This window comes from Teleopsis dalmanni, chromosome 2, assembly GCF_002237135.1.
Source record: "Teleopsis dalmanni isolate 2A chromosome 2, ASM223713v2, whole genome shotgun sequence".
Classification (NCBI taxonomy): Eukaryota; Metazoa; Arthropoda; class Insecta; order Diptera; family Diopsidae; genus Teleopsis; species Teleopsis dalmanni.
Genome location: NC_051847.1, coordinates 26907952 through 26916285, shown reverse-complemented (window position 1 = coordinate 26916285; position 8334 = coordinate 26907952).

The window sequence follows — 8334 nt, the reverse complement described above, 5'->3', positions numbered from 1 at the left end:
TTTAAACCGTCACAATTCATCGTTCTCTTCACTTGGAAGACGTTAGTCTTTAGAATTCGGTACATAAACCTTATATTATTCATATCAATTTTTAGTGTCCTTCGAAGTTCTCTTGAGTCGACGTCAACAAATTAAAAATGTTGTCACAATTTGTCGTATCCTTTATTTTGAAGACGTTAGCCTTAAGAAATCCGTATATAAACCTTATATTATTCATATCAACTTTTAATATCCTTCGAAATTATCTTGGACCGACGTCTACAAATTGAAAATTTAGTCACAATTTGTCGTTCCCTTCACTTTGAAGGGGTTAGTCTCCAGCATTCGAATTATAAAACTTATATTATTCGTATCAATATCGATGTCTTTCGAGATTTTCTTGAACCGAAGTCTACAAATTAAAATTTTATTTGAATTTGAGTCAGAAATGTTAGTTGATTTTAGGGAATATCGCAAGCACGTACGAAGATACGAACGTGATTGCGTTATTTCTTGATCTGACGACCAATACGTCATATGATAGACATTTTAGTCTCCTTTCTCAAGAAATTTAAGTTTGTAGTGTGAATTGATATATATATATACATTCTTTGTTTTTCTATTTTGTGTTCATCTGCATTATCAACAAATATGTATACGACAGAAATTATATTGTAGTATTGCAGCAATATCAGAAACTACTTTAGTTGTCTCTCGTTATAAGTTTGAGAAGCAACGAATAATTCCACTGTTCCATTGCTCCATAAATAATTCCAATAATTGAATTACGTTTTCCATTGCAATTGTAGCAGCACTTAAAGCAAAAATGCTGTGTGAATATACATTTAAAACTTCTTCCGAAAGAAGCTTTTAGTTTTTTGTGGGAAAAGCATATAACATTCCATATTGATATATTTAAAATGCAAAGAAATGATATAGTAACCTGATATAGTAAAATTTAAAATAAATGTAAAGAATTGCATTCATTTATGTGCATTTCCCAGTATCATTTAATATCAATATTTTCCTAGAAAATATATGCCTATTAATTTTTTAACAAGTAATAAATACCATTGACTCAACTAATTTACTTGTTTGTGGTAAAAAATATTTCAAATTATTATGAAAAAATTTTATTATTAATATTTTTGTATTTATCTGTGATGACGGAATGCTATTAAATATATTGCAAAAAAATTATATGCACAAGTAAATCTATATTAAATATTTGTTTAATACATTTGATATCGCAAATTAAATTACTGCACTACCGTAAATCACATTAAAATTTTAACAAAGAAACATTGAGTGTAAATTGCGAATGTTTGAACTCGGATGTCACCAATATATAGAATTTTTCCGTTTATTAAAAAAATTACAATATGAAATTAACTGCTTTTATTTGTCATGAATATACGCTGCTATTTTATTGGCTATGCCGTAGCTATCACAATTCAGCTTTGGACGCAATTGAGAAACCTAAAGCGCTATCTACTGCAGATACACCTATCAGTGAACATATAAATATGTCAGCTTCATTCAATTAAACTGATAATCCTTGCAAGATTCAAGCCTGTTTTCATTGATAGAAGACATACCGCAACACTCAAACCAAGATAAGCATAGGCCATAAAACTATTTGCGTTGAGTGTAAAGCAAAAGCCGTGAACGTTAATGGATATGGCGTCTCGAATTTGCATATTTTACGTAGGTGTACGGTATATGCAATAGTTGCTTACATTCGATTTTAATATAAAAATGCAATAAACAAATTATCATAAAAAAATTATATTCTTTATACATCATTTTTGCAATGCTTGATTATGTGTTCATATATTTTTGTACCCTCAACACATTTAATGTAAAACGGGTATATTAAGTTCGATGAAATGTTTGTAACTCAATTAACTGGTATTAAGGTGTCCGTTAAGCGGGTATTACACATCATACTTGGTTCTACAACTGGGTGCGTTAAAATGGAAATTTGTGCCTAGTTTCATGTGTAATACATATATTTACAGGAATGACGAACAGAGTTGTGGAAATCAAAATATTTTTATCACAGGTCCACACATAAAACCGGTTAGAGGTGGTGATTCACACCAACTTTTAATAAAACCGTCCTTTACAACAATATTTAGATAAATATTAAATTGATATGAGGATTGATATGTTGAATTACATTTGGATGGTTTCAATTTTGTATATAACTGCCATGTAAACGACATGCTTTTATAAGAATAATTCTATATTCGTTAAAATTTTATAAATAAAATATTAAAACTTATATTTATAATATATTAAACTTATATATATTATTTAAAACTGAATCGGTAACTAAAAATTGGCTGCTGTGTACACTATACTTATATACAATATACTCGTCTTCAAACACGTTTTGGTTCCTACATACGTAGACGATACCGTACTCATTTCTCTAGCTCAATCATCTGTTTCTTGTTTCCTTGTTAGTTTAAGTAGAATTTTATTTTATATAAATTTGATATAATTGGTAATCAGTTAAAGTCATATCACATTAACTATAAGGTGAGAGAGAAACTCCAGAGTAAGTCTTGCCAGATACCATATATTACTCCAATGAATTTCAATGCTAAATAACCCGGCAGGCATTTAAATGGAAGATTAATGTGGTAAGAAGAAATACAATTAAAAAAGCAACTTAATCTTAAAACAAATAAAATGTGCTAGATAGTGGGTTCAAGATCCAAATTAAGCTTTCATGATAAAGTTCTTTTATACAAAGATACTATAAACTGAATGTATGTTATGGAATATATTTAAAGGGCATAGTTAGTAACTCTAATGTAGATATATTGTAACGATTTCAATCCAAAATGTTTGTAACTAAGAATTATATCAATAAAGAACTGGATAGACTGGTGACGAAATTTGAAATTATAGTTCTAAATATTTTTACAGATTGAGTAACCACATAAACTGATTAGTTGAATAAAATTGAGGATATTCAAATACTTTAGAGATTATTTATTACAGAACTCCTATTCAGAAAATAATAAATTATATGTATTATTTGCTCATTCATTCAGACAATATTAAAATATATTCTTGTCTATTGAATAAAACAATTAATTTTATATAGAAATATTTAAAATAATATTCAATAGACAATATAACATATCATTTAATATTGTCTGAATGAATGAACAATAATACAATTTATTATTATCTATTAAATAAATTAATGTTATATTATATTATAATTAATATTCAATAGACAATAAATAATTTATTATTGTCTGAATGAATAAATTATATTATTATTTATTATTGTCTATTAAATATGGGTAAAAACTAAATAAAAAAGTACTTAGCGGTTTTAGTGGATCATAAAAAAGATTATAAATCTTAGATTATAAAAAACATAAAGCTTTTAAATAATATAATTAAATAAAATAATTAATATAATTAATATTAAAAATATTAATTGAAATTGTATAAATTTATACATTTTGAAAAATTAAATTCTTTTATAGTCAATGAAGTTGTCAGTATTGATCAGGTTAGAATATCAGATAATAAAGCACAGAATGTAGGAACTTAAAGACCATAGAAAATGTCCATAGATTCAAAGCTAAGAATAGAACATTTTATATGACTAGAATATTAATATTAAATCAATTAATTAATTAATTAATTATTTAATTAATTTTTAATATACAATGATTGATAGATACATAGATGATTTATTAAAATGGAGAGCAATTATTTCTTAATATATAAATCTATATGTATGTAAGTCATACGTATATAATCATATGTATATATTTATATTTACTTATTGTAGCGTGTTTGATATGAAAAACTTCATTGAACTTATGGTAATTTAGGTGGGGAGTAAAGTACGGCTATTCGCTGCGATGAGGTAAGCTCAAGGCATGTTTTGTGAAAATACTTGCTCGGATTAATTTCTTAAAGAACGTGTTTATTAATAAATATTAATTATTATTGTTTACTAATGAGTATATGTACAATTTGATACACTGAACTTTAGTTTTTTTTTTAAATAAAACTTCATTTCCTATGCAATATTGCTTATTAAATGGTTTTCTAGAACAGAAAAAAATATGAAAACATTGCAATAAATTTCTAAGAAATTACATGTAATTAAAATTATTTTAACTATTTTATTAGAAGAAAATTTATTATTTTGCATCAGCATTATTATAGAAAATGTTCCGAAAGCAGTTCATAAATATTTATTAATAATTTTTGAATAAATAAATTTAATTATATTTATTATTACAAGGGCGAAACTGTATACTTTGCACCTTCCCTGCTTAAGTTATTATTATTTTTTTTCATTTTAGCTATACAATTTGATTAAAAATTTAAAACATGAATGCTGTGTTCTAACACTAATTTAAGAATTATAAATATCACTAACTTTAAAATTGGTAAAAATATCTAAACAAATAATAAATGAAAAATAATTATAAATAAATAAATAAATAAATAAAAGTAATAATAAGATTTATTCTGCTGTTGTCGTTTTTGTTATCTCAAGGCAGTTGTAGTTAATATAGACTTTATAATTCAGTTAAAAAAGAAAAATTTCTATTTTAATTAATAAATGAAAAGAATTAAATTAAAACAATGAAATATTTTTTAAAGGGTTCGAGTAGAAATAAAAAGATAATAACAAAAATTATATTTAATTTATTGAAATTTGGCTGACAATAAAACGCTGTTTCGAGTATTGCCAAGTACTAGTGGTCTTATGACTGATTGATTGTTATTGTTTCTTTATTTATATTTGAACCCTTCTAACTTTTACATAGTTTCTTTTCATCATAAGACGCGTCACTTTCAACAAAAAAAAAATTAACATCATGAAATGATTATGATTATGTTTTAATCATTAATTAAAAACTCTAATAGTAATTTATGATAATTGTTTTCAACTAAGTACTATATAATTATTAAAATTTCTACGTAGTTATTTAGATTTACCTTCACTTAAATTTATCTAAAATAATGTTATTGTGTTTGGATATGGCTTCCAATCTGAAATATAAAAAATAAATATATTTTTAAAATTTTTTTTATAATTTAAACAAAACGATATAATTTATTATAATTTATAAATATATAATATGTATAAATAAACTTAAATATTTACATAAATGTGAACAGGTGACAAAATTTTATTTAACAAGTTTTCGTAATAAATTAGTTTTAACTTATTTAAGTAAGCTAATTTTTTTTGTAACCAAAAAAGATAATTAAGTATAATTATATTTATATATATATATAAATAACTTGGTTTCATTTTATTTATTTTTATATATTGTGTTGTTTAAAATTCCTGGACTACTTAAAAGTATTTCCGTTTTTAAGGTGCATATGGGAAACAAAAAGGATTTCGGCTATAAATAATTGTAAACTTTTCTTTACTATTTATCCTTATATTCCTTATATTTCTTATATTCCTAAAATATCTAAAATAATATCTATTTGGATTTTGTTGCTTGTCTATGGGATACTATTAACACATAATACTTAAATCTAAAATAAGAGCTTTCCAGGTTTTCGTCCAGAGCTACAGATAAAGCAATTTTAATGTCTTGGAGATAATTTCTTATCCGGCTTAATGGCTTGATGACCTGAAAGATCAAATAGTTTAACTAACTTTATACATCGAGATATCGACGGTTAATGAAACATGCTTTTCTGATTAATTTTACGATGATCTTTAGGGAATATATCCTTCATTTGAAAATATAATTGAGTGAACTTCAAAAATATTACAAAAAAAAGTATTCTCTAGTATATTATTGTATCTTCTTTGGTAGGTAGTGAATACTTCTGAGTGGAATTGTTGATAGTTGTATCAATGCATGCTTTTTTATCCAAATCTTTGCTAAGATGATAATAAATGAGTTTATTTATGGATACTTATGGGGAAACTTTGCTGAGTTGTGGTGTATCAAAACTTAGATATTTTTACTGTTAATATTTTAATAAAATTAGTTTTTAATAAAATTTAATTTTAATAAAATAATTAAAATGTCTTTTGGCAAAAATCTTTTGCAGAGAAATATTAGCTTAAGTATAAATTTCAGGTAAGATTAGGCTGAGAGGGCACTTGCTAATATAACTATCAACACTTTCAATCGGAGAAATCTATTGTTTACTGTGATATCCGCAAGATTGTCTAGGCCGTATATTGACCTTTTTAAAGCTTGTGGGCTTTCAGATAAAACTAAGGATATTCAATAAGTTCATTTTCGTTATCGTTGCCAGACTAATGAAGATACGATCTCATTAGTCATTTGGAATATATAATTGATTCAAAATTTCCACAAAACACACAATTGAAATATATTAAACTAAATTCTCTTGTGCTTTATACCTATGTATTATATGTATATATATATAATGAATAATATTATTAAAAGACCGCATTCAGTTTGTTTGCTTATTTATCTTTTTCTATTCGATATTTTTACTGCATCGGTAAGATAACTGCAGAAAAAGTATATACAAGAGTATTATATATATATATACTTTTTTGTTTTTCACTGGATATGGTTTGTATTTGCAATATTAAATTTAATATTTGGATTTTCTTATGTAAATTAATATATATAGTATTTAAAAATTTATTGACACTATCAGACTTTTGTGTGCTCTACATTTTTATTGATAATTGAGTTCATTTTTGCATGCAATACGTGCTTACTTAATTAGATATATTATGTACTTCGAGGCGTTTCTTTCAAAATTCAGTTTCTCAAGAAGAAAACCCAGTATTTGTGGATAATCAAATAAAGATTGAAGTGAATGAAGACTGCGTATTAATAAAAATGACATAATTTTTTTCTAAATAGAAATCGTTAAGTGAATTGTTAATAGCGATCGGTATTTGTTTATATTTGTAACCATATTTAGATGGAATCTAAACACAGACAAAAATAATAGTAATTTTATTTGCATTTTCAAAGTAAAAAACTCAAATTGACTGAGCTAAAAAATGGTTAAAAAGTTTAAATACATTTTTATGTCATTTTTTTAAGTAGATTTTTATGTGCTCTGTTTATATAAGAAGATATTTGCGTTTTCAGCATTTGCGTTCCTAAAGTTAAATTTGTTTATCGCATGAATACTCAAAGCGACTGGCGAAAAATGTTAATACGATCTTTGGGAGTTAAAAGTATCACCATTTAATGGTTCCAGTAGATTGTATTCTTTTACATATACAGGGTGTCCCATATTTTGAAGCTACGGTGACTTTGTTCAAGTTAGGAATAATCGTAAGCGGAGGATATCTATTTTTTATTTTAAGCAACATATTGGATATTTAAGAGTATTTGCTCATAAAAAAGTTATTCTTAAAATATCAATTTAATAAAAATAACTTGTTTAAATAGCTAAAATTATACCGATTCTTAATCCATTAAGGGCCATAGTCGTAACTTGAGTGTCAAAACTGAATACAGTTTTAATTAAGTCTGCAAAGTTGATGACTTTAATATAATTTATATGAGTATTGAGACTCAGGTCACGACTGCGAAAAAGGCTCTTAATCTCCTTTAACTTGTTGTTTAATCTGCTGTTTCTATTTTGTTAGATAAATATTGAGATCAAACCTCATTCACCTTAAAACGATTTTTAATATTCGCTTTTAATTAAACAATGTCTTAACAATTTTTTTTTACCGAACACCGCAGGTAAGCAAAAGAAGGGTAGTGCTGTGGTAAATGGCTGACCATATAGGAACCAATGGTAAAAATCTGCAGACAATCTCGGAAGTACTATAACTAGCTTAGAGTTTTGTAGACTGAAGTCTTATTGTGGAATAAGTTGATTTACAACGTGGCCTATACTATACAAATGCTTTTAAATCGATAGATGGCGTTATTGTCGTTATCATTCATATACATCAGGTAACCGCTGGAGTAAAAAGCTTTTACGGCCATACCACGATTGGGTGTATATTCTTATAAGAACTGAGGTGAAATTATTGGTTGGTTACTTGACGAGCCGATGGTTTGCAATCAGAAGAAGTCGCTAATGTCACTATACTTCAGGTAACTTCTAGGGTAAAAAGCTTATATGGGTTATCAATTTTAAGAAGTGGATCCGCTTAGGTAAAAAGAATGTTGATACTGCTTATGGGTGGACGAGAATTCTAGTCTTATTCTCTGTGATGATTTTCCGCCTTTAATCTCAGATAAAAATATATGAATTGACGAATTATCATGGTCTGGGTTATTAATTTTAAGAAGTGGATTAGTCTGTTAGGGAAATAGAATGTCGATATTGCTTGGGTATGGACGAGACCTCTAATCTTATTCTCTGTGTTAACTTTCC